Raw genomic sequence first — 27,346 nt, 5'->3', positions numbered from 1 at the left:
AGAAAGATAGATAGATAGATAGATAGATAGATAGATAGATAGATAGATAGATAGATAGATAGATAGATAGATAGATATACAGATAGATAGACAGAGATGTATATACATATATATATATATATATATATATATACACACACACACACAACACACACACAACATATATATATATATATATATATATATATATATATATATATATATATAGGCACAGGCGTGGCTGTGTAATAAGAAGCTTGCTTCCTAATCACATGGTTTGGGCAAGTGTCTTCTACTATAGCCTCGAGCCAACCAAAGCCTTGTGAGTGGATTTGGTAGACGGAAACTGAAAGAAGCGCGTCGTCGTATGTATATTTTTGTGTGTTTGTGTCTGTTTGTACCCACCCCCACTGCCACCATCACTTGACAACTGATATTGGTGTGTTTACGTCCCTGTAACTTAGAGGTCCAGCAATAGAGACGATAGAATAAGAACCACGCTTACAAAGAATAAGTCTAGGGGTCGATTTCTTCGACTAAAAAGCGGTGCTCCAGCGTGGTCAAAGTCAAAATGACTGAAGCAAGCAAAAGAACAATATATATATATTATATATATATATATATATTATATATATATATATATTATATATATATATATATATAATATATATATATATATATATATATACGTGTGTGTGTATGTAAGATAGATTTATAGATAGATAGATAGATAGATAGACAGATAGATAGATAGATAGATAGATAGATAGATAGATAGATAGATAGATAGATAGATAGATAGATAGAATTAAATAAAAAAGTACACACATATATACACACATAAATAAATAAATGTGCGTGCATAATATACGCATATATAGAGATGTGAACATAGAGAGAGACAGACAGGTGTGTGTGTGTTTGTGTGTGTGTGTGTGTGTGTGTTTGCGCGCGCTTTGTTGTATACATATATGTATACACGGGATACACAGCAACGTTCAAATATACTCATACACACAAACATACTCACCCTAACACACACGCATCATTTTATATTACCTGTTAAAACTTAACCGTTACTACCGCATTATGAACAAGGGATGTAATTAGCTCGATGTACGAGACATAACGACCATATCACACTTTAAATCTCGAAGCAAATATTGAAGTCCTAAACAAATAAACAACGAATTTGAAAGCTCTGACAAGTAGTTAATTAAACAACATCGTAGTTAACAAGAGACAACATGTGATTATATTAGTTAAATAGTTAGTTTAACAGTAGCAAACACAGTTTTCGACAGAATAACCTAATATAGTGTGTACTTGTATTAACAACTGTACTGAACAAGATAGTTGTTAGGTAGGTTAACCAGCATTCACCTACGTCATAAGGAATGAGGGAGGGACGGAGTGAAACTACTCATGTAGGCGGATACAATTGTTGTAATAATCATCAGCGGCAGTTACAAGTAGGCAAAAATGAAGCAGCACTTTTAATAAAACAGTAACTGTTACACTAGATTTTCGGCTTTCCCATGTGGTCTAGTGGTTAGGATTCCTGGCTTTCACCCAGGCGGCCCGGGTTCGATTCCCGGCATGGGAACGCATGTTTTTTTTTTCCCCCCAGAATTTATTTTTTGTGAGATCTTTAGAATTACGTATAACTTACTCCCGGTTTTAAATTTGTTATTCTTCCATTTTCGTTTCTTCTACAGGATTCCCTATATTTTATATTCATACATTGTCGATCATATGGTTCCGGGTTCATTCCCACTGCGTGACACCTTGGGCAAGTGTCTTCTACTATAGCCTCGAGCCGACCAAAGCCTTGTGAGTGGATTTGGTAGACGGAAACTGAAAGAAGCCCGTCGTATATATATGTGTGTGCGTGTGTGTGTGTTCGTGTGTCTGTGTTTGTCCTCCCCAACATCGCTTGACAACCGATGCTGGTGTGTTTATGTCCCCGTAACTTAGCAGTTCGGCAAAGAGACCGATAGAATAAGTACTAGGCTTACAAAGAATAAGTCCTGGGGTCGATTTGCTCGACCAAAGGCGGTGCTCCAGCATGGCTACTGTCAAATGACTGAAACAAGTAAAAGAGACAAAGTGAAGAGAAATTCTAGAACTTTATATATGTATATATATGCAACCATATATACGCACATACACACCCTGAGCAGCGAAAAAGTGGTGCAGTACTGTTAATAAACCGGTAACAGTTATGATGGTTTTTTTTTTTAAACAGACGGACCGTGTTCGATTCCGGTAGAGTAGCGCCCCCCTCCTTTTTTTTTTTTTTTTTGTCATCTTTCCTATCAGAATTTATTTGTAATGAAACTGAAGCACTTAAGTGTCACATAGAATTTAATTAAGTTTCTCGGTTCGGTTCGTTTTATTCTGGAGAAATTCGAAAATCACGTCGGATATACCATTAATAAAAAATGGGATGCGCCTCCTTAAATAATGTCGCTTTCCAGGTCTAAAGAATTATTACTGATATATAGAGGCTTAGCTATGTGGTAAGAAGTTTTCTTTCCAAGCTCATGGTCACGAGTTCATTCTCATTGTGTGGCACACTGGGCAAGTGTCTTCTACTATAGGCCCGGACCAACCAAAGCCCTGTGAATGGACTTGTTAGGCGAAGACTGAAAGAAGTCCGTCGGGTGGATGGATGGATAGATGGATGGATGGATGGATGGATGGATGGATGGATGGATGGATGGATGGATGGGTGAATGGATGGATGGATGGATGGATGGATGGATGGATGGATGGATGGATAAGCATGTATATGTCTTTGTGTATGTGGCTGTCCCCAGCTCCGATCGAGAACTTGCATCGGTTTATTTACCTCCCCATTTCTTTAGAATTCGGCGAAAAGACTGACACAACTGACTGACAAAATAAGTAACAGGCTTTGAAATAAATTCTAGGATTGCCTTGGTAGGCTAAACCCTTCAAAGAGGGGACCCCACCATGGAGGCAGGGCAAAGACTAAAACAAATAAAACAAATAAAACATAAAACAAAGAGACATACATTCCCAGACACCCACAAACAGAAATAAAACAGCATTTTTAATGTAAACTAACTATAACATATATATGGCAGCTTTCCCATGTGGTCTAGTGGTTAGGATTCCTGGCTTTCACCCAGGCGGCCCGGGTTCGATTCCCGGCATGGGAACGCATGTTTTTTTTTTTTGTCCTTAGAATTTATTTCTTGTGAGATCTTTAGAGTTACGGATAACTTACTCCCGGTTTTAAATTTGTTATTCTTCCATTTTCGCTTCTTCTACAGGATTCCCTATATTTTATATTCATACATTGTCGATCATATTGTTCCGGGTTCAGTCCCACTGCGTGACACCTTGGGCAAGTTGGTTCCTTTTTTTCTTTTGGCTTTTTTCCGAAGGAATTTATGTATAAGGTCATTTAAATACTCTAGTGCTACATCTGTCTTTATTCGAGTTTTATTCATTCCTTTTAAGTGCTTGTTTTCGAAAGATCTAAGAATCACGTGGAATTTACCATTTTTAAATATATGAATGCGATGCCTTAAGCTGTTATCAGCTTTACCATGAGATCTATTATTTAAGATTACTGGGTTTCACCCAGGCATCCAGAGTTCGATCCCGTCATTGGAACGCATGACTGATTGTTTTCTGTCAGAATTCATAAGTAATGATAGAAGTACTTTGGAGTCCCATTTACAGTGGAGTCTTTATATACGAGCATAATCTGTTCCCGAACGCAATTCCTTACGTAAGTAATCGAAATAGATATAAATAGTGCTAATCTTAAAAAAAAAAAAAAGGTATGCGTTCCCATGCCGGGAATCGAACCCGGGCCGCCTGGGTGAAAGCCAGGAATCCTAACCACTAGACCACATGGGAAAGCCATAGCGGCAGTATTGCAATTACTGTTTTATAAAAATGCTACGTTATTTTAAATTATTTGTGTGTGTACGTATGTAAGTATATGTGTGTGAATACTGACTCAGGAAGAGTTTCGAATCAAAGCAATTCAGTACTTTATTCAAGTGACGGCCTTATTTTACGTGTCGCAACCACTTTTTGATTTCGAGATCTTTCCACAACAAAGGGGTCAAATGACTGAATAAATAAAAGGGGGCGGGGTGGATTTTATATATGGTAGGGTACTATCATACGAACGGTTCTCTGAACGAACAGAAAAAGAAAAGGATCTTTTCGGTTTGAACGACAGTTTTTTCTAGCAATGTCATATGAAATTGTCACCCATAATTATGACCCTAGTATAAATCTATTGCATTTCAATCTGTTTTAGGGTTAGGTTTAGGGGTGGGGTGGGGGGAAGGGTATCTTTCTTTTCTTCACAAATGTAAATAAACTCAATCTGTTTCTTAAACGAGGGACATATTCATACGGTACAGAATGTTTTTCACCTCAATAGACGTCATCGATTGGTTGAAATTGCAGAAATTGAAGAAAAAAAACTGCAAATATCTTACAAACTATAGAATTTTCTCAGTAAAGCCAAGTGATAAAGATGCTTTATAAATACATTCTACCAGGATACGAAGTTTAAAAGTGTTTAGTTACGTGGAAATTATTTTTAAAAAACTGCCGTTCAAACCGAAAAGATCCAAGGTAAAGAATATAGAACTGTTTTTATGAAGCTAGTTAAGCTCGAATACCGAACTGAAATTTTATCAACGAACTACGAGCACATTATTTACATTATTTACAATTGACGGATATTTGTCCTCATGTTGTTTGTTGTTAACACAACGTTTCGGCTGATATACCCTCCAGCCTTCATCAAGTGTCTTGGAGAAATTTCGAACCTAGGTTCTCATTCCTAAGGTATTTTTCGAAGTTGTCGTCGTCGTCGTCGTCGTCGTCATCATCATCATCATCATCATCATCATCATCATCATTATTATTATCATCATTATTATTATTATTATTATTATCATTATTATTATTATCATTATTATTATCATCATCATCATTATTATTATCATCATCATTATTATTATTATCATCATCATTATTATTATTATCATCATTATTATTATTATCATCATCATTATTATTATTATCATCATCATCATTATCATCATCATCATTATTATCATCATCATCATTATTATCATCATCATCATTATAATCATTATTATCATCATCATTATTATTATTATCATTATTATTGAGTGAGAGAGCAGTGCATACCATCAAAGTGACACTGGGATAAAATATACGAAGCCCAGTATACCCATCATGACTACCCGTCTGATAAGAGTACACCAGGCACATGCATCACAACCATATGTGCGCGACATGGTGATATCATATCAAGATAAACAGCACATGACCTTGCAGGTGGGGCCCAGTTAGAATTTTCTTCTGGTCGAGTAGCCAATCCCTCTCAAAAGGTCCCGGAATAAGGATTATTTAAGGATGTTGAACGAACCACCCATGTTTCCAAACGTGAATTAACCAAACCTCCAAGAATTCCTCTCAAAACATGGCTACGATGCTTCCCTACTACTTCTGCTCATGATCAGAGATGTACATATCGTCAGCCACTAAGGAACATGCTCAACAGGTTAAGGTCAAACAATTGATAAGAAAATCTGTGGTATTGAGTAGAATTTTGGCTGTAGCCCATCTTTTATACCAAGACAGAACAATGTACATGATAACACTTCCAATCAGTTAAGATCAGAAGCCATGAGAGCCACTACTTGGTATTGCATCAGGGCATTATTATCATTATTATTATTATTATTATTATTATTATTATTATTATTATTATTATTATTATTATTATTATTAATATTATTATTACTATTATTTTTCGTTTTTGGATTTGGTTTGCAAGATTCTTTATATGATTTCGTGTGTTGAAGCATATTCTGTTGTGTCTGGGAAGAGTCATTTTCTTTTTGTGCCTTATTATTTAACACACTCACCGGCAAAATTTCCAGTTATTTCTTATTTTTATTTTCCTAAAATTTTCGTTGCGTGTTGCAACCTTTCCAATAGTTTTGATTCTCATCAGTGTCAAAACTATGTGAGTGTGTTAAATAATAAGGCTCAAAAAGAAAATGACTCTCCCCAGACACAACAGATTATTATTATTATTATTATTATTCAGGTCACTGCCTGGAATCGAACTCGGAATCTTGGGCTTAGTAGCCCGCGCTCTTAGCCACTACGCCATATGCCCGAAACGTTGCGTTAACAGCAAACAAGATGAGGAAATTTTTCCTCATCTTGTTTTTTGTTAACACAACGTTTCGGCTGATATACCATCCAGCCTTCATCAGGTGTCTTGGGGAAATTTCGAACATGAATTCTCATTCCTAAGGTATTTTTCGATGTTGTTGTTGTTGTTATTATTATTATTATTATTATTATTTATTATTATTATTATTATTCAGGTCACTGCCTAGAATCGAACTCGGAATCTTGGGATTAGTAGCCCGCGCTCTTAACCACTACGCCATATGCCCGAAACGTTGCGTTAACAGCAAACAAGATGAGGACAAATATCCGTCAATTGTAAAAAAATGTAAATAATGTACATAATTCTTCATCTCTTAAATATAGAACTGAACTACGAGCAGACTGCACGTGCATATAAATAACAGGGTGCGCCCATTAGCTTAACGAGCTAAAATCTCAACGACGATACACGTGCAGACAACGCACGCATATTCCTGTCTAAGAGAGTGTCTATAAACAATTAGGTGACACGTTTCATGCAGCGAGCATATATTTTTATCATATTTTCAAAAACTTAACCATGGCTCGACAGAAGCAAAATGGTAAAACCCACCCACACACATGCAAATGTGTGTGTATATGTGTGTGTGTGTGTAAGTCTTTCAAGAGTCCATAAGTCAGGAAAAGATGCAGTCGTATATCTGTCAATAGAGTAGGTATATTATCCGAAGTGTACAGTGTTATATATTCATTACGACCGATCTTACCAATCGGTTTCGCGCTAGGGATTCAACGGAGTGTTAGGTAGCAATCCGATTATGTAACCCTACGCTCATCAGAGGTAGCCGACATGGAATGAAATATGGGACTGTTCTCTATTATTGGAGATGCATAGACACATCAGGGTTGCAGTTGCTGTGAAATAGCTGATGAAACGAAACGAATAGGGGATAAAATTAAGAGTTATGACCATGGTACCGAAACATCGCCACGGGCGGTTATGCTGCAAGTCGGTAAGGATCTCTTGTAGAACTGTTTGTGGGAAATGTGTGCGTCTCTAAGGTTGGTGTTCGTGTGGAAATGGAATTCGTGTAGTATATGTATGATCTTTGCACGTGGTGTGGGCATACACATCTGTGTTCGTTAGTGTGTTTTCTTTCTTTTATATATTGGGTAAATTCGTGAGGCCTTTATGTGTACATGCAGTGTGTTGGAGTTTATATTGGGTTGGTGCCCGCCGTGTTGGGGTGTGCATGTTTGCTTGTGGGCACATTTTGTGTATGCTCTGGTCAACCTGTTTGCCGGACTTCAGGTGGAGGATTGGGGATTGTAGCCATGACTGATACAGTATGATAGGATATACTTCCTTTCATGTAGGCAAGGATTAAAAATTTCACTTCTGCTAATCAAGTGCTGGGTGCTCTTTAAAATCGCTCTTTTCACAACCAGTCATAATCTGCACTTCCTGCTGCTATTGACGTATGGATTACATTTCTCTAGAATCTTCTACTTTAAGCTGTACCTATTGGCGCTTTCTTTCAAAGACCAAATGTGCTTGAAAAGGGTCGTGGCGTTACGTCTCTCCGAGATGTTAAAGGAGGACTTGAGGTTGTTATAGCGGGTTTTAAAGTGGCCTTCTGTTGCTCCCACGTGTTTTGCACGTTTCGTTGCCCATTTGGGTCTACGGCTCTTACCTCTGCCTCGTATACGACGGTCTTCGAGTTACAGTGGCCGTTCAGTGGACATGTTGTATCACCCCTACGTGAGCATTCTGCCTTAGATGTAGACATACCCACTTTTTTTTTTACATGGGTGCTAAGCTTAAGGAAATTCTCGTAGGGTTAGATAATCGGATTGTTACCTAACACTCCGTTTCACTTAATTTTAACATTTTACAAACAGTGATAGCAACGGAAAAGATCCCTTCAATTTAGCTACAGTTAAATTCCATCACAGAAAAGATATGCGCTCCCACGCTGCTACTCAAACACGGTCCGCCTGTGTGAAGACAAGATATTTATAGTAACAGTTACTGTTTTATTTAAAACTGACGCGTTTGTGTGTGTGCGTGTGTGTGTGCGTATGAGTGTGTCTAGGCATGCGTACATACACATATATGTATAAAGTTTTAGTACTTCGTTAGACCTGCCAAAGCATTTCTAAAATGAAGACCATCCAGCAGAAAGAACAGAAATGAAAAGTATAACTGATTTAAAACTAGAGGTTATCAACAAATAGATTCTAACTAAAGCAAAATGCTTGCGTTCCCATGCCGGGAATCGAACCCGGGCCGCCTGGGTGAAAGCCAGGAATCCTAACCACTAGACCACATGGGAAAGACATAGCGGCAGTATTGCAATTACTGTTTTATGTAAACACTACGTTGTATTTAACTATTTGTGTGTGTTTGTATGTGAGTGTGTGTTTCTAAATTCTGACTTAGGAAAAGTTTTAAATTATTACTGTTTTATAAAAGCGCTGCGTTATTTTTAACTATTTGTGTGTGTACATATGTAAGTGTGTGTGTGTGGTGTGTGTGTGTGTGTGTGTGTGTGTGTGTCTGCTCGTGATCAGAGATGCTCATATCGTCAGCCACTAAGAGACATGTTCAAGTGATTAAGGTCAAGCAAATGATCAGCAAATGTGTGGTACTGAGCAGAATATTTGCTGTAGCCCATCTTTTATACCAAGACACAGCAATATACATGGTAACACTTCCAATCAGTTAAGATCAGATGGCATGTGAGCCACTGCCTGGTACTACATCAGGACAATGGCAAAGACAATGAAGGAGGTGAGACACAAACTGGTACAGGCTCGGAACAGCCTTTCAAAGCTTTCTTTCGCTGGAGAAGCTAAATCAAATACAATTTTCAGAAGAACTGCAATTTTTTATTCATTACTTTTTTTCTCCTTTGCACAGTCGTACGAAATCCCGTACGTGCAATACAAATTCACTAAAATTTTCAGAAAATTCTAAAAAATAAACTTTTTTTTTTCATGAAATGTTATATGGCGTATACAAAGCAGAACACCATTAGTATTCCATTTGTTTACAGTTACCAACATGTGCTGTCACGCACAAAATGACAGCTTCCAAATCCTGTTTTCTGACAGGGTAAAAATTATGTGACTTTTTAAAACATTATTTTGATAAAAGTGAAATATCTCCCGAGATTCAACATGGAAATTTACATCTCAATACACCAAATTTTAAAATTTTCAATATTAGTGTAACTAAACAGAAATGATTCTCTTTTTTTTTTTTTTAATTCGTTCAGACAACAGTTCTGATAATAGTATCCTACCGTATTTAAAACAGCTTTCAATCCCCCACCCCCTTATTTATTCATAACGTTCCCGCCCTAAGAACGCATAATTGTTGTCTGTCAGAATTCATTTGCAGTGATAACAGATGTACTTTGGAGTTCTATATACACTGGAGTCTGTATATACGAGCATAATCTGTTCCCGAACACAATTTGTAACGTGAATAACTGAAATACTTATAAATAGCAGTAATATTCAATATTACAACAAATAGATTCTAACTTTAAAAACAGAAGTTCGCGTTCCCATGCCGGGAATCGAACCCGGGCCGCCTGGGTGAAAGCCAGGAATCCTAACCACTAGACCACATGGGAAAGACATAGCGGCAGTATTGCAATTACTGTTTTATGTAAACACTACGTTGTATTTAACTATTTGTGTGTATTTGTATGTGAGTGTGTGTTTCTAAATTCTGACTTAGGAAAAGTTTTAAATTATTACTGTTTTATAAAAGCGCTGCGTTATTTTTAACTATTTGTATGTGTACATATGTAAGTGTGTGTGTGTGTGTGGTGTGTGTGTGTGTGTGTGTGTGTGTGTGTGTCTGCTCGTGATCAGAGATGCACATATCGTCAGCCACTAAGAGACATGTTCAAGTGATTAAGGTCAAGCAAATGATCAGCAAATCTGTGGTACTGAGCAGAATATTTGCTACCAAGACACAGCAATATACATGGTAACACTTCCAATCAGTTAAGATCAGATGGCATGTGAGCCACTGCCTGGTACTACATCAGGACAATGGCAAAGACAATGAAGGCGGTGAGACACAAACTGGTACAGGCTTGGAACAGCCTTTCAAAGCTTTCTTTCGCTGGAGAAGCTAAATCAAATACAATTTTCAGAAGAAATGCAATTTTTTATTCATTACTTTTTTTCTCCTTTGCACAGTCGTACGAAATCCCGTACGTGCAATACAAATTCACTAAAATTTTCAGAAAATTCTAAAAAATAAACATTTTTTTTTTTCATGAAATGTTATATGGCGTATATGAAGCAGAACACCGTTAGTATTCCATTTGTTTACAGTTACCAACATGTGCTGTCACGCATAAAATGACAGCTTCCAAATCCTGTTTTCTGACAGGGTAAAAATTATGTGACATTTTAAAACATTATTCTGATAAAAGTGAAATATCTCCCGAGATTCAACGTGGAAATTTACATCTCAATACACCATATTTTAAAATTTTCAATATTAGTGCAACCAAACAGAAATGATTCTCTCTCTCTCTCTTTTTTTTTTCTTTTATTCGTTCAGAAAACAGTTCTTATAATAATATCCTACCGTATTTAAAATAGCTTTCAATCCCCCACCCCCTTATTTATTCATAACGTTCCCGCCCTAAGAACGCATAATTGTTGTCTGTCAGAATTCATTTGCAGTGATAACAGAAGTACTTTGGAGTTACATATACACGGAGTCTCTATATAAGAGCATAATCTGTTCCCGAACGCAATTTGTAACGTGAATAACTGAAATAGTTATAAATAGCAGTAATCTTCAATATTAGAACAAATAGATTCTAACTTTAAAAAAACAACTAAGCGTTCCCATGCCGGGAATCGAACCCGGGCCGCCTGGGTGAAAGCCAGGAATCCTAACCACTAGACCACATGGGAAAGCTGGTAGATCGGTATTACAGTTAATCTATATATATAAAACTCTAGTTGTGTGAGTGTCTGTCCCCTTCGATTTAGATTCCTAACTCCTCCCACATTTTGCGGTGCAGTTTAACCAAATTCGGGTATCTTATAGTCGTGATTCATATCGAGCCCGTCTGACTATTAGCGCGCGTCAACGATGAGTCTACGATTTTAAAAATAATTTAACATCATTTTTTATTCCATTTTAATGCATAAAATGCATCGTGTGTCGATGGCGGCGGAGTTGGCGTCCACGCTCACAGCTGCACCTGTTTGCTTCTCCCCCTTCTTCCTCCCTCGTGAAGCTGTGGGGAAGGGAGTGTAAAGAAATCAACGTCGTAATGCGTTGTGAAGGAGACCAGCGTTCTTTTAGAACAACGACTTCATGGCTTGAAGACACCAAAACAAAAATGGCTAAGAAAGCCCGAATTTATAAGAGAAGTAACTCTCTAAAAATGCTTATATAGTTATTTCCCTTACAAACCCGAGCAACGCCGGGCGATACTGCTAGTGCTTTATAAAAATACTACGTTATTTTTAATTATCTGTGTGTAAGCGTGTGTGTCTAAGCCCTGAAACAGGAAGAGTTAAAAATTAAAGTAGTCCAATATTTTATTCGTGTGACGACCTTATTTTACGTGTCGCTACCACATTTTGATTGCGGGATTTCTCCAACATAAAGACCGTCAAATGAATGACCCCTTAGTTTGACCACAAACAGGGACACACAAACAGGGACACACAAACATATATGTATATATACGACGGGTTTCTTTCAGTTTCCGTCTACTAAATCCATCCAAAAGGCTTTGGTTGGCCCGAGGCTATAGTAGAAGACACTTGCGCAAGGTGCCACGCAGTGGGACTGAACCCGGAACCATGTGGTTGGGAAACAAGTTACTTACCACACAGCCACTTCTTTCTGACAACAATGAATTCCATTTCCATAATTAGTATACAAAACTACATTAGTCCTCCAAAACTGAAAACAATTGGACCATAATAATAAATTTCTAAAAGTGTGACAGTAACCGAAAGATCCAATTGAAGCATTTTAGTGTTACATAGAACTTAATTCAGGTTTTATAAATCTATTCCTTCATTCTATCCTGGAGAAATCTGAGAATCCCGTTGGATTTACCATTGCTTTGAAAAAAGGATATGGCGTACTAACCAATGTCGCTGTGTCAGAATAAATGATTTGATTGCCTTAGTTTTCTACTTTGACAGGTCTAAAGAACTACTAATATGCGGCCCGGGTTCGATTCCCAGCATGGGAACGGCGGTGTGGTAAGAAGTTGCCTTCGCAACCACATGGTTTCAAGTTCATTCTCACTACGTGACACATTGGACAAGTGTCTTCTACTATAGCCCAGACCGACCAAAGCGTTGGGAATGGATTTGGTAGGCGGAAACTGAAAGAAGCCCATTGTATGTATGTATGTATGTATGTATGAATAAGTGTGTGGGGATCTTTGTGTACGTGTCTGTCCCCAGCTCCGATGAGGAACTTGTATCGGTTTGTTTACGTCCCCATAACTTTACTGTTCACCAACAGACCGACAAAATAAGTATCAAGTTTTAAAATAAGTACTGGGTTCGACTTGGTCGACCAAATAAATGCCTCAAAGAGGGGCCCCAGCATGGAGGCAGGGCAAGGACTAAAACAAGTAAAACGTAAGAGAGAAAAGGAACGTAAATACATTCACAGACACCTACAAACAGAAATGATAAAGAAGCATTGTTAATGTAAACTCACTATAACAGACATCGAGCGTCTTTCCTATGTGGTCTAGTGGTTAGGATTCCTGGCTTTCACCCAGGCAGCCCGGGTTCGATTCCCGGCATGGGAATGTTTCTGCTTTTGTTTGTTTTTTTCGAAAGAATTTACCTATACAGTCATTTAAATACTGTGGTATTACGAATGTCATTATTCGGGTTTTATTCATTTCTTTTGAGTGATTCTTATTTTGGATCGATCTAAGAATCAAGTAGAGTTTACCATTTTTAATGATGTGAATGCGGCATTTTAAACAGTAACAGGTCTAGTATTTAAGATTCTTGGCTTTCACCCACGCATCCTGAGTTCGATCCCACCGCTTGAAGGCATTATTATTTTTTTGTTTTTTGTTTTTGCCAGAACTCATTTGTAGTCACAGGAAAAGTATTTTGGAGTTCTATATACACTGGAATGTTTATATACAAACCTAATCTGTTCCTGAACGCAAATCGTTACACGAGTAATCTAAATTAATATAAATAGCAGTAATATTAAAACTAATAGAATCTAACTATCAGAGAAAAAAAAAGGGTAACATTCCCATGACGGGAATCGAACCCGGGCCGCCTGGGTGAAAGCCAGGAATCCTAACCACTAGACTACATAGGAAAGCCGATGTATTGGCATTACAATTACTGCTTTATAAAAAAAAGCCTTGTGTTATTTTTAAATCTTCGTGTGTCTACATATGTGTGTATGTCTAAATCCTGAATTAGGAAGAGTTTGAAATTAAAGTAATCCAATACCTTATTCAGGTGGAGATCTTATTTTATGTGTCACAACTATTTTTTGATTTCGAGATCTCTCCAAAACAAAGAAATCAAATGAATAAATAAGTAACTAAAGAAAAAGCGATTTTAAATACAGTAGGGTACTATTATACAAACGGTTTTCTGAAAGAATAAAAAAAAAAAGGGAGGGGCATCTGTTTTGTTTAGGTACACCTGTGCAAATTTCGAAGTTTATTGAAAATTTTACAATTTGGTGTATTAATGTAATTTTCCACGCTGAATCCCAGTAGATATTTTCTTTTCTTTTTTGCGCAATCGTATGAATTCCCGTGCGTGCAATTCAAACAAACAAAAAATTTCAGAAAATTCCAAAAAGTAAAAAAAAGTTATTTATAAGGGGTTATATGACGTGCGTATAACAGAACTCTACACGTGTTTCATTTCTTTATAATTGACTACACATGCTGTCACGCTACAAAATGACAGCTACTAGATTCTGTTTTCTGACTGCGTAAAAATGATCTATGACTTTAGAACATTATTCTGAAAAAAGTGAAATACCTCCTGATATTCAGCGTGGGAATTTACACCAATACACTAAATTTTACTTTGATTTGAAACTCTTCCTAAGTCAGTATTTAGACATACACACTTACATATACGTACACACACAAATATTAAAATATAACGCAAGGTTTTCATAAAAAGTAACCGTAATAGAGTTGTTGTAAGCTTTCGTATGTGGTCTAGTGGTTAGGATTCCTGACTCTCACCCAGGCAGCCCAGGTTCAATTCCCGGCAATGGGAAAGATACGTTTGCTTCATTTTTTTTTCTTCTTTCGTTTGAATTTATTTGTTGTAATATTAAAGATTACCGCTATTCATATCTATTTCAGTTACTCACGTAACAAATCGCGTTCGGGAGCAGATTATGCTCGTATATAGAAACTCCAGTGTATATGAAACTCCAAAGTACTTCCATTATCACTGCAAATGAATTCTGGCAGACAACAATTATGAGTTCCAATGACTTTTTTGTTTGACTGCACCTGCGGGTGAAAGAGTGCAATCGCATGCCGCTAATATCACAAGATATTTTGCGAAGAACAGTATGTTCATTGTAACAGTCACTGCTTTATCAAGACTGCTGTATTATAATCAACTCTAAGGGTCTTTAATATTCCAACAAATAGATTCTGACTAAAAAATCAAAATAGATATGCGTTCCCATGCCGGGAATCGAACCCGGGCCGCCTGGGTGAAAGCCAGGAATCCTAACCACTAGACCACATGGGAAAAGCCATAACTTTGTTATTACAATTACTGTTTTATAAAAACGCTACGTTACTTTTCACTATTTGCGAGTGTGTCCAAATACTGATTTTTCTGTTTGTCTGCACCTGTGAAAACTTCAATGTTTATGGAATTTTTTTTAAATTGGTGTGTGATGTAATTTTCCACGCTGAATATCAGAAAATACTTTACTTTTTTTTCTTCTTTCATTATTGCATAATCATATGAATTCCTGTGTGTGCAATACAAATTCGCAATACAAATTCGATTTTAACAGTTATTTCTTCAAAGCTATAATAGAAGCGACAAAGGAGCATATTCGACATATTTTGCTTTATGAGTTCAATTAAGGCAATAACGCAACGGAAAGTGCGAGGAATATTAATGCAGTATATGGGGATCGGACAATAAGCGTAAGCCGGTCTCAACGGTGGTTCCAGAAATTCCGAGCGGGCAACTACAGTTTATAAGACGAGTCTCGTCCTCGATGTGTAGATCACAATCAAAATTTTGAAAAAGTGTGACAACAATCGAAAGATCTAACGGAAGCATTTTTGTGTTACGTAAAACCTTATTCAGGTTTTATAAATGGTTTGACCCGAGCAAAAACAAAAGAGCAAAAATGGTGGAATAGGTGTTAAACAATATGTGAATATTCCAAGTCCTCTTCGCCACCCCCTTTCGCGAGCGCGCATTTTTGTTTTCATATTCGTTTACACCAATTTGTTGTACACCTGTTACACTAATTTTTAATTTTTTTTTTTTTTTTGCTCAGGTCAAACCTTTTAGTTCTTCCATTTTATCCCGGAGAAATCTGATAATCATGTTCGATTTACCATTGCTTTAAAACGAAAAGGCATGACGCATCAAACAATGTCGCTATTTCAGAATAAATGAGGTTTAAATAACTACTAATATATAAAGGCACGGCGGTGTGGTAAGCAGTTTCCTTCGCAACCACATGGTTTCAAGTTCATTCTCACTGCGTGGCACATTGGGCAAGTGTCTTCTTCTATAGCCAGGACCGACCAAAACGTTGTGAATGGAACTGGTAGGCGAACACTGAAAGAAGCCTATTGTATATATGTATGTATGTATATATGGGTACTACTAGCGAACAATGGTCCCGGTGCGCGCACTCGCGCATCCGCTCTAGCTAGTCGTAAGTAGTCGATGCTACAACTAAGTAAATAAATTATTTTTTATAAAGGGTTAGGGTTAAAAAAGAATTTTTTAATAATTTGTAAGCTATTTCTTGTTTAATTTCTTATATTTTGGCAATTTCAACCAATCAGTGACGTCTATTGAGGTGAATACAATTACGACGAGCTTCTTTCAGTTTCCTTCTATCAAATCCACACACAAGACCTGGTCGATCCGAGCGTATAGTAGAAGGCACTTACACAAGAAACCGTGCAGTGGGACTAAAACTGGACACAAGCTTCTCATCCCACAGTCACGCCTACGCCTATGCATACATGAATAAGAGCAAATTGATGAAATGAAACGGTACTTTTAATAAAGCACTAACTGCTTGCATAAGTTATCAGCTTTACAATATGCTCTAGTGGTTCGGTTTCCAAGCTTTCCGAGTTCGATCCCGGTATGGGAATGTATACTTTTTTTCTGTCAGAATTAATCTGTAGTTTCAGAAAAGGTATTTCAGTATTCCCTATGCAGTGGAGTCTCTATATACGAACTCTGTTCGTAAAGGAAATTCTTCGTTACGTGAGTAATTGAAATAGATGCAAACAGGGATAATCCGTTCCAGTCGACGAGTGCATTCTTGCCGTTTGTTTATGTCGATTCATAGTTAAGTTTTTAGTAAAATATATGAAAAATACTATTTTCTATATAAAATATGAAAATGTGTACGCTAACGAACCGTTTATATACGCTCTCCTAACCACTTATATACGTGCATAATCTATCGTAGTTCGCTGTTTAAATTGCAGCTCCTAGTTATTTATATTTGTGCGTAGTCTGCTCGTAGTTAGTTGATGAAATCTCAGTTCGGTATTCGAGCTTATTTTTCTACAGGAAAACCGGTCTATATTCATATTTTTCTGTTCAGAGAATCGTTCGTATATAAGTACCCCAATGTATTTGAAGTCGGCTTTCTTTAGTCCTTTATTCTTTCATTTGGTTTCCTTTGTTTCGGATAGGTCTCGAGGATCTTTTCACTTTGACCGGCAGATTTTAAAAATAATTTCTATGTAACTAAACACTTTTAAACTTCGTATACTGGTAGAATGTGTTTATTTTCACCTCAATAGACGTCATTGATTGGTTGAAATTGCCGAAAATTAAGAAATTAAAGAGGAAATAGCTTACAAACTACAGAATTTTCTCAAGAAAGCCAAGAGAAGAAGATGTTTTATAAACACATTCTACCAGTATTCGAAGTTTAAAATTTTTTAGTTACATGAAAATTATTTTTAAAATCTGCCGGTCAAAGTGAAAAGATCCGGTCTCGAAAACAAAAAGCGGATACGGCATGTTAAATAATGTCGCTATTTGAATAAAATATTGGATTACGTTGACCTTAGATTCTTCCTTTTCCGAGTCTTTGTCAATACAAAAACAGACACAGCCGCACAAATAGGTAAAAATAAAGCAGCATATTTTATAAAAGATTAACAGTAACGTCACCACACTAGCTTTTCCCATGTGGTCTAGTGGTTAGGATTCCTGGCTTTCACCCAGGCGGCCCGGGTTCGATTCCCGGCATGGGAATGCGTGTTTCTTTTTCTCGAAAGTATTTATCTAAATACTTTTTTGTTACGTAAGATTCCAGCTTTATTCATTCCTTTTGATTCCTTCATATTTTGGATGGAAAGATCTAAGAAACAAATAATATTTAGCATTTGTAAGAAAGCAGATGCAAAGCATTAAACAATATATCAGAATAAGTGGTGCATTATCTTAGACTCCTGCATTGCTAAAATTAAAGAACAACTTTACGTTGCACATTTTATAAATCATTAACAGTGAAACTCAGCCAGTAGATCTCCCATGTGGTCTAGTGGTTAGGATTCCTGGCTTTCACCCAGGCGGCCCGGGTTCGATTCCCGGCATGGGAACGCGTCTTTCTTTTTTTTACCGAAAGAATTTATCTAAATAGTTTAGTGTTACATAATTCCAGGTTTTTTTTTATTCATTCATATTTTGGAGAGATCTAAGAAATAAATAGTATTTACCAGTTTTAAAAAAGCGGGTGCGACACGTCAAACAATATCGGTATATCAGAATAAGAGATGGATTATCTCTGATTCCCGCATTGCTAAATCTAAAGAACAACACATACATGCACTTAGGCACCTAGTTATTTATACTTGTGCGTAGTCTGTTCGTAATGGGAACCTGTATTCTTTATTTTCTGAGAAAGAATTTATCAAAATACTTTAGTGTTACATATAACTTAATTTCACTCATTCCTTTTGATTCCTTCCGAAATTTAGAAATAGCAGTTAAATACTATTCCACCACCATAAGATATCTCCCGGACAATAATACTCTCAACTCGCAGGTAAAGAGAAAAAAATAACGAATCCACCCGGCTTTGATTAACTATATACGCGTTTCTGTGTTAAAGAGATGTAAAAAGATGTAAAATCATATTTCTACTCACTATTATACACACACGCACGCACGCACACACACACACACACACACACACACACATACACACACACACACACACACACACACACACACACACACACACATATATATATATATGATTGGGTGCACTTACTCTTTTTGCTTTTGTTGAATAAAATATATGAAGAATATTATTTTCTATTTAACATGTGCAAATGCTCACGTTAACGAACTCTTTATACACGCTCGCTTAGCCACTTGTATGTATGCGTAGTTTACTCGTTATTCAAATTCCAGCTCCTTAAGTGAATAGGCTCCAAGTTATTTGTACGAATCGATGAAGTTTCAGTTCGATATTCGACTTCCATTTCCTACAGAAAAACCGTTTCTATATTCATGTTTTCTGGTTCAGAGAACCGCTCGGCTCGTATATAAGCACCCCACTGAAACTGAAGTCCCTTTTTTTTTATCTTTAGTTATTTATTCATTCATTTGGTTTCTTTTGTTTTTGGATAGGGCAAGAAATGAAAAAGCAGATACGACACGTTAAATAATGTCGCTACCTGAACAAAATATTGAATTGTGCTGACTCTTTCTTTTCTGAGTCTTCATTTTCCGATTCTTATGCAAAACAAAAACAGACACACAAACACACACAAATGTATAAAATTACGTTACACATTTTATAAACGATCCAGAGTAGCCTAAACCAGCAGCTCTCCCATGTGGTCTAGTGGTTAGGATTCCTGGCTTTCACCCAGGCGGCCCGGGTTCGATTCCCGGCATGGGAACGCATTCATCATTTTATTGAAATAATTTATCTAAATACTTCAGTGTTTCATATAACTTAATTCCAGATTTAGTCATTCAACTTGAACGCTTCTTTCTCTTTTAGCGAGATCTGAGAATCAAATAGGATTTATCAACTTAAAAGAAGCAGATGCGAGCCGTTAAACAATGTCGATGTATCAGAATAAGAGACCGATTATCTTAGACTCCTGCATTACAAGATCTAAAGAAGAACAAAGCACACACGCACAAATACGTATACATAACAACAAACAAGATGAAGACAAATATCCGTCGAATGTAAATAATGTACACAATTCCTCATCTCTTAAATATAGAACTGTACGAATTCTGTTGTTCAATACACTTCTCTTTAACTTGACGCACAGTAAACGCCATTTCTATGGTGCAGAGGCCACAGTGAAAGCCACATTGGGCTTCAGGCAAGTTGATCTCTAAAACGCTGGTGATGAGCCTCTTGAGGAAGATGACAGACTTATCCAATTGCAGTCGATTCAAACAAAGAAAGAAAAATATAGTCATTGGTATATGGAACATAGGTACCCTCAGAGATCGAGGCAGTGTCTCCAGACATCTAAGAAGAACAGCCCTCATTGCCAAAGAACTGTCGAGATACAGTATCGACAAAACAGCTATCGGTGAAACTCGACTGGCTGAGTAGGGGTCACTGACAGAATCAGGCAATGACTACATTTTCTTCTGGAAAAGCAAGGCCCTACATGAGGACAGAATATATGGAGTTGGATTCGCTATCAAGTCCAGTCCTTGAAACGGATTCCCAGCCTGCCAACAGGCGTAAATGAAGGGCTTATGAAGATTACCTGTCAGTGACAAACGCTTCCCCATCATAAGCCCCTACACACACACACACACACACACACACACACACACACACACACTCACTACGAAAGGAGGTCAGAGAGCAGTTCTTTGCCGACTTGGACACTATACTACGTGGCACCCCTAACACCGACAAGTTTCTAATACTTGGCGACTTCAAAGCCAAAGTCAGCAAGGACGAGGAACAGTGGAAAGGGGTCAGAGAGAAGCATGCAGTTGAGAAGACGAGTACCTATGACTTCCTGTTACTGAGCAAATACGCCGAGCCCGTATCTCACACAGAGTTTCAGGTACCTAGGCTATCCTCATCTGGTGTAGCCCGCCAGTCGAAGTGGTTTACCGGATGTGGCCGCTGCGCATGCTACAGCTACTTGGAGCCACAGGTGAGAGCTGAATTCCAGATGGGGGCCAAAGGTAGCGAGACACTCCCAAGGAGAACGACTAACCCCCACTCACCCACCAGAGGTACTAACCCTCCCCTGCAGCAGGAAGGGTTTCCAGCCATAACGGTTTTCTACCGAGAGGGTGGGATAGTCCTTGTGCAAAAGTTCTCCCACTTAAAATAATTTCAGGTGTCTGTACATTTCAGCTTTCGAGATGTCAACCTCGAGTCCTGCGGCGATGGGGAAGTGGGGAAAAGGACAGGTGGAGGTAACCACAGGAAGTTCTAGTCACAAGCCTGCACGTAGGAGGCAATACTAAAAGATATAAATACACTCACACATATACACACACAGATAGGTAAAATAACGCAACACGTTTTATAAAACAGTAGCTGTAGCACCAGCTAAGCAACTTTCCCATGTGGTCTAGTGGTTAGGATTCCTGGCTTTCACCCAGGCGGCCCGGGTTCGATTCCCGGCATGGGAACGCATTTTTTTTTTTGCTCTGTCAATATGTATCTATAGTGACAATCATGTAATTTAGAGTTATATATAAGTTGATTTTGAATTTATTTGTTTACTTATTTCGGTTTCCCTTTTATTCTGGAGAGATCTAAGAATCATGTTTTAACCATTTTTATAAAAGAGAATGCGACGTGAAAGCGATGTGTCTAGGTCTAAAGAAATATCAAATATATATAGATATTGATAGATAGATAGATAGATAGAGAGAGAGAGAGAGAGAGAGAGAGAGAGAGAGAATGAGTGAGAGGGATGCACAAACACGAATGCATACAAGTACGCTCGCACGCGCGAACACATGTACACACACACACAGCCTTACACACTCACACAAAAACAAATGGTTAAATAACGCAGTGTCTTTAATAAAACAGTAACTGTTAGGTTTAGCAGGCGTCTTTCCCATGTGACCTAGTGGTTAGGATTCCTGGCTGTGGTCCGGGTTCGATTACCGGCATGGAAATAAATTGTTTTTCCCGTCAAAATTAATAACCTTAATAATACTTAACTTTGTACGTACGCTCATTCACACATCCATGACGAGATAAATAATATCGGCTTCCTATTTTAGCACAAGGCCAGCAAGTTCAGAAAAGGGGTTAAGATGATTACATCAATGCCAGTGTTCAACTGTTACTTATTGTATCGATACTTAATGGTAAAGTCGACCTCAATGGAATTCGAACTCAGAATATGAATGTGACGAAATGTCGCTGAATATTCTAGCCGGCGTTCTAACGATTCTGCCAGCTCTATTACTGGTGGACCACATCTTTTCGCCGACGGACATTTCTAATGCTGGGAAGTATTGAGTTCTAACAGCTTTCTACTTTCTCTCACAATACACCAACGAAGATACGTACGCCTCTTCTCTGTTTTATTGTATTCAATCTGTTTCGAGCCGAAGCAAGCTTTTACCTCCGTTGGTAAATCGAAATAGTAACCAAATCTCCCCCGATTTACACCCTACTGTCTTTAAAAAAAAAGGGTAATGTATAATACCCTCCTGGATACCCAATGTATTTTAAGGAATAAAATACAGGTTAGTCACGTTTAGGATACTTATGATCACATGTCTTCTCGATCATGGCTACAACCGACTTACAAATCCTGGTAAAACATGTAATTTTAAATTATAAAAGCCGTAACTGAAGTAGAGTGCATATAGCATTTATATGTACAATCTTTCTTGCTGTCTCTCATTAAAATATGTGATTTATAAAATCCTTATTTGCTATTTTCTCTTATTTATATCTCTTAGACGGGCGTTGTATGCCTTGCATTCATGCAGGAAACGCTACTCATTTATTCCAAGTCACTTAACTTAGTTGCTGCACGGAGCTTAAAATTAATCTCTTATATATGTGTGGGGGGTGAATTACGGTTTACAAAGACCTAAAGAGATAGGAATATTATAAAGTTTGATTAAATGAAATGCCTCGAGGAAAGTGAAATTTCACATCGCCATCAAAACAACGTCGAAACGTCTATCAGCATGCTCAATCTGGTAAAATTACAGCCAAACCTTCCACAAATTGCATCCGGCTGACTTAAAAATTAGAGGACAAATAGAGTAGTGTAGTCTAGTTAAATAAATGGAATCGTCAAAACTAGAAAGTTTTTGGTCATGAGTCAACTCTTTCAGGTTTGACCTGGGGTAAGGTACGTTGCCGTCTTAGTTCATAAAGAGCCTACTTTTTGCAGTGGAATATAAAGTATTCGACGGTGCTATATAAAAATAATTGTTTTACGGTAAAACATAAAAATAGGTTGGTGTGTTACGTTATTCAATTGAGATGAGAAGTATTTTTCATACCAATAACATTAAAGAGACACATGTGTAACCCAGTGGTTCTCAAACGGCGTCCGTATAATACCTTGGGTCAATATAAAAATTTTGGGGATCCACACAATCAAAATAGTAAATTGGGTCCACAGTAGTACTTTGAAAGTTCATGAAAAAATTTCGCTTTAGATATATCTATTGCAAGAAACAGTTAGGTTCTCTAGCGTTTTACATAGTTCAACCAATATCTCTCTACATAATGCTGAAGTTGTCTGTGTATGGCAGGTTTGGTAGCCTTCAACTAACACTATCTCATCCGAGACCTTGCGGCGCAAGTTGACCAAAATTAAGAGTATGATAGAGGAAGGCTTGCTCTTCCTTCTGTAGAAGAAATAATTCAAATTGGACCATGTTAACACCAAGAATTATTTACATCAAAAAGGTGCTTTTTTTCTATGAAAATTCCTATTTTTTACGATTTTTTTACTGCTGTGTCGCCATTTTTCAGTGTATTTTAATCAGAAAAATGTTCACTTGAAGAGAATAAAAAGCTACATAATGCAACTTTTTTACTTTTCATTTTTGTGTTACGTAAAACCTTATTCAGGTTTTATAAATGGTTTGACCCGAGCAAAAACAAAGAGCAAAAATAGTGAATAGGTGTAAAACAATATGTGAATATTCCAAGTCCTCTTCGCCACCCCCCTTCGCGAGCGCGCATTTTTGTTTTCATATTCGTTTACACCATTTGTTGTACACAGTTACACTAATTTTTAATTTTTTTTTTTTTTTTTTTTTGCTCGGGTCAAACCTTTTAGTTCTTCCATTTTCCCGAAGAAATCTGATAATCATGTTCGATTTACCATTTCTTTAAAACGAAAAGCATGACGCATCAAACAATGTCGCTATTTCAGAATAAATGAGGTTTAATAACTACTAATATATAAAGGCACGGCGGTGTGGTAAGCAGTTTCCTTCGCAACCACATGGTTTCAAGTTCATTCTCACTGCGTGGCACATTGGGCAAGTGTCTTCTTCTATAGCCAGGACCGACCAAAACGTTGTGAATGGAACTGGTAGGCGAACACTGAAAGAAGCTTATTGTATATATGTATGTATGTATATATGGGTACTACTAGCGAACAATGGTCCCGATGCGCGCACTCGCGCATCCGCGCTAGTTAGTCGTAGGTAGTCGATGCTACAACTAAGTAAATAAATTATTTTTTATAAAGGGTTAGGGTTAAAAAAATTTTTTTTAATAATTTGTAAGCTATTTCTTGTTTAATTTCTTATATTCAGGGCCCAGTCCAGCCGCTTCGAGACCGTCGCCAGGTACTCATGGTCTACCCTATCGAACGCTTTACTTTGGTCTAAATGGACCATTACCCCCCCGCCCACCCTATCTAAGGTGTAGCGTAAAGGTGAAGATTGTCCTGGATCGACCTGCCTGGAATTGCACATGTCTGTGCTCTCCCTACAGTTTCCTCCACGACAACCGTCAACCTTTTGCCAACACCTTGGCCAAAATCTTTAACTCTACATTAAGTAGAGTTATGGGCCTGTATTTACTAATTTATACCCCCCCTTGCTCGGGTCTTTCTGGATTAGCGTCACACTCCCCCGCTTACAGAACTGGGATTCTCCCATTCTGCTGCCAGTTCGTGTAGACCGCCTGCCAATATTCCCCGAACAATCCGGCATACTTTGGGTAAAACTCGTAGGGCAGACCATCCAACCCCGGCGACTTCTCCCCGGCGCATCCGGCCAGTATCCTCTCTATCTCCGCGGGAGTGATCGCTTCTTCACACAGCACTCCACCTCACGCCCCGAGAGCCGCGGTCCGCCGGCCAGGAAGTCCTTAAGGTCCTCCCCTCCCCGCCCGCCCCACACCACCCCCGAACACGCGGGCGAAATGCTGGTGAAGAAACTTTTGCATCTCCTCCTGTCCATAGATCTTTTGTCCCTGTTCGTCAGTTAAAGACTTGATTGAGAGGCTTTGTTACCTCTCTGACTCTCCACTCACCGACGCCCATCCGGCAACGTTAATACCTTCTCGTTTCCCAGCGCGTAGCTTAGCTCTGACTCTGCAACCTTCGTGTTTGGATTTAAGGTGACGGTACAATACCGTCCTTGCCGCCATCACTCCGGATGCAGAGCCAGCTTCCATTGCCTCGTTTAGATTCTTAACTAAATCGTCCTCTATCCTAGACCTATCTAACCTTAGCTGATTGCTAAATCTAATGGACTCTGAACGAATGGCTCTTTTGAGGGAGTGCCACCATCTATTGTTAATGATGGTGCCACACAATGCCCTCTGTACTAACACCTTAATCCGGGTACGGAAGTCTTCACAATTCAAAATAGCCTTGTTATCTAAATACTTTCTTGTTACGTAAGATTCCAGCTTTATTCATTCCTTTTGATTCTTTCATATTTTGGAAAAATCTAAGAAACAAATAATATTTGTTAAACAAGTTATCAGAATAAGAGATGGATTATCTTAGACTCCTGTATTTCTTAAACTAAAGAACAACTTTGACATACACACACAAATATATAAAATTATGTTGCACATTTTATAAATGATTGACAGTGAAGTTCAGCCAGCATCTCTCCCATGTGGTCTAGTGGTTAGGATTCCTGGCTTTCACCCAGGCGGCCCGGGTTCGATTCCCGGCATGGGAACGCATTTTCTTTTTATCAAAAGAATTTATCTAAATAATTTAGTGTTACATAAGACGCAATTCCATTTTTTTTTATTCCTTCATATTTTGGAGAGATCTATGAAACAAACAGTATTTACCAGTTTTAAGAAAGCAGATGTGACGCGTCAAACAATGTCGGTATATCAGAATAAGAAATGGATTATCTCTGATTCCTGCATTGCTAAATCTAAAGAACAACGCATACATGCACTTAGGCACCTAGTTATTTATACTCGTGCGTAGTCTGCTCGTAGTGGGAACCTGTATTCTTTGTTTTCCCCGAAAGAATTTATCTAAATAGCTTAGTGTTACATATAACTTAATTCAAGTTTCACTCATACCTTTTGATTCCTTCAAATTTTGGAGAAATCTAAGAATCAAGTAGGATTTACCAGTTTTAAAGAAGCAGGTGCAACGTGTTAAACAACGTCGATATATCAGAATTAGATTGGATTACTTGATCTAAAGAAGAACAAAACACACACTCACACACACAAATACGTACACAGACGCCAATTGGAAAATAAAGCAGTACTTTTGATAAACAGTGATCAGCTTTCCAATGTGATCTAGCAGTTAGGATCTGGGCCTCTAAGTTCAATCTCGGCATGGGCAAGCATCCTTTTTTTTCTATTATAATTTGCTAGTAGTGTCAGAAAAGTACTTCAGATTCCCTATACAGCGGGATCTCTGTTTGTTAAGCAAATTGTTCGTTACATGAGTAATTCAAACAGATGTAAAATAGGATACTCCGTTCCAAGCCACAGATATATATATATGTATGTGTATATATATATATATATAATATATATATATATATATATATATATATATATATATATATATGTTGTATACATATATATATATAATATATATATATATATATTATATATATATACATATGTGTGTTATGTTTATTTAGGTATGTACGTGTATATGTGTATGTGTAGGTAAATGTATGTATATCTGTGTGTGTAATAGTTATATATGTATTTATTATGTATGTATGTTATGTCTGTATGTATTTATATATAAGATATTATATGTGTGTCTGTGCAAGTATACATGTATGTATGTAGTATATATATATATATATATATATATATATATATTATATATATATATTGGATGCTATATATATATATATATATATATATATATATATATATATCTTATATGCCTAACCACTAAGGGTGGTGTTACTGTAGCTTTTAGCCCCATGGAGATCATCGTCTCCAGCTGGCTTTAGGCACACTTCTGTGTCCTTATGGTATTTGCAAAGGGAGTCATCCTCCTTCGTCAACCTAAGTGATACGCACGGACTCCAGTTTCTAGGTATTGACCTGTCGTCGGCGTACGACAATCACCGGTTTTCGATGAAGGGATGTCCCAATGCAAATATTTTATCTGCAGTCCGTGCGTATCACTTAGGTTGACGAGGGAGGGATGACCTCCCTTTGCAAATACCATAAGGGCACAGAAAGTGTGTCTAAAGCCAGCTGGAGACGATGCTCTCCTGGAGCTACAAGCTACAGTAACACCCACCCTTAGTGGTTAGCCATATTGAGATGGCAAGTATACCTCACATTGTCGTGCAGTTACTGTTTATACCTCGTTCAGAGGTTTATTATTGCTCATACATATTATATATATATATATATAAGATATATATATATATATAGATTATATTATACGATATATATATATACGTATATATA

At 37.5% G+C, this 27,346-nt stretch overlaps 14 non-coding genes across 14 annotated transcripts; 8 read left to right on the top strand and 6 right to left on the bottom strand.

Annotated features, from left to right (window-relative positions):
• The first annotated feature begins 1,513 nt into the window (after nt 1-1,513).
• Trnae-uuc lies at nt 1,514-1,585 on the top strand. Its single transcript has one exon. It is a non-coding gene; the product is annotated as a tRNA-Glu (tRNA).
• Nucleotides 1,586-3,095: 1,510 nt separating this feature from the next.
• On the top strand, nt 3,096-3,167 carry Trnae-uuc. Its single transcript has one exon. It is a non-coding gene; the product is annotated as a tRNA-Glu (tRNA).
• A 637-nt stretch (nt 3,168-3,804) lies between these two features.
• On the bottom strand, nt 3,805-3,876 carry Trnae-uuc. The gene has a single exon. It is a non-coding gene; the product is annotated as a tRNA-Glu (tRNA).
• A 4,583-nt stretch (nt 3,877-8,459) lies between these two features.
• Trnae-uuc lies at nt 8,460-8,531 on the bottom strand. Its single transcript has one exon. It is a non-coding gene; the product is annotated as a tRNA-Glu (tRNA).
• A 1,236-nt stretch (nt 8,532-9,767) lies between these two features.
• On the bottom strand, nt 9,768-9,839 carry Trnae-uuc. The gene has a single exon. It is a non-coding gene; the product is annotated as a tRNA-Glu (tRNA).
• A 1,237-nt stretch (nt 9,840-11,076) lies between these two features.
• On the bottom strand, nt 11,077-11,148 carry Trnae-uuc. The gene has a single exon. It is a non-coding gene; the product is annotated as a tRNA-Glu (tRNA).
• A 1,805-nt stretch (nt 11,149-12,953) lies between these two features.
• Nucleotides 12,954-13,025, top strand: Trnae-uuc. The gene has a single exon. It is a non-coding gene; the product is annotated as a tRNA-Glu (tRNA).
• Nucleotides 13,026-13,489: 464 nt separating this feature from the next.
• Trnae-uuc lies at nt 13,490-13,561 on the bottom strand. The gene has a single exon. It is a non-coding gene; the product is annotated as a tRNA-Glu (tRNA).
• Nucleotides 13,562-14,907: 1,346 nt separating this feature from the next.
• Nucleotides 14,908-14,979, bottom strand: Trnae-uuc. The gene has a single exon. It is a non-coding gene; the product is annotated as a tRNA-Glu (tRNA).
• Nucleotides 14,980-17,640: 2,661 nt separating this feature from the next.
• On the top strand, nt 17,641-17,712 carry Trnae-uuc. Its single transcript has one exon. It is a non-coding gene; the product is annotated as a tRNA-Glu (tRNA).
• A 275-nt stretch (nt 17,713-17,987) lies between these two features.
• On the top strand, nt 17,988-18,059 carry Trnae-uuc. Its single transcript has one exon. It is a non-coding gene; the product is annotated as a tRNA-Glu (tRNA).
• A 1,239-nt stretch (nt 18,060-19,298) lies between these two features.
• Trnae-uuc lies at nt 19,299-19,370 on the top strand. The gene has a single exon. It is a non-coding gene; the product is annotated as a tRNA-Glu (tRNA).
• Nucleotides 19,371-21,027: 1,657 nt separating this feature from the next.
• Nucleotides 21,028-21,099, top strand: Trnae-uuc. The gene has a single exon. It is a non-coding gene; the product is annotated as a tRNA-Glu (tRNA).
• Nucleotides 21,100-25,536: 4,437 nt separating this feature from the next.
• Trnae-uuc lies at nt 25,537-25,608 on the top strand. The gene has a single exon. It is a non-coding gene; the product is annotated as a tRNA-Glu (tRNA).
• The last annotated feature ends 1,738 nt before the right edge of the window (nt 25,609-27,346 follow it).

Source organism: Octopus sinensis, linkage group LG9 (assembly GCF_006345805.1).
Source record: "Octopus sinensis linkage group LG9, ASM634580v1, whole genome shotgun sequence".
Classification (NCBI taxonomy): Eukaryota; Metazoa; Mollusca; class Cephalopoda; order Octopoda; family Octopodidae; genus Octopus; species Octopus sinensis.
This window is presented reverse-complemented; position numbering and strand designations above follow the sequence as displayed.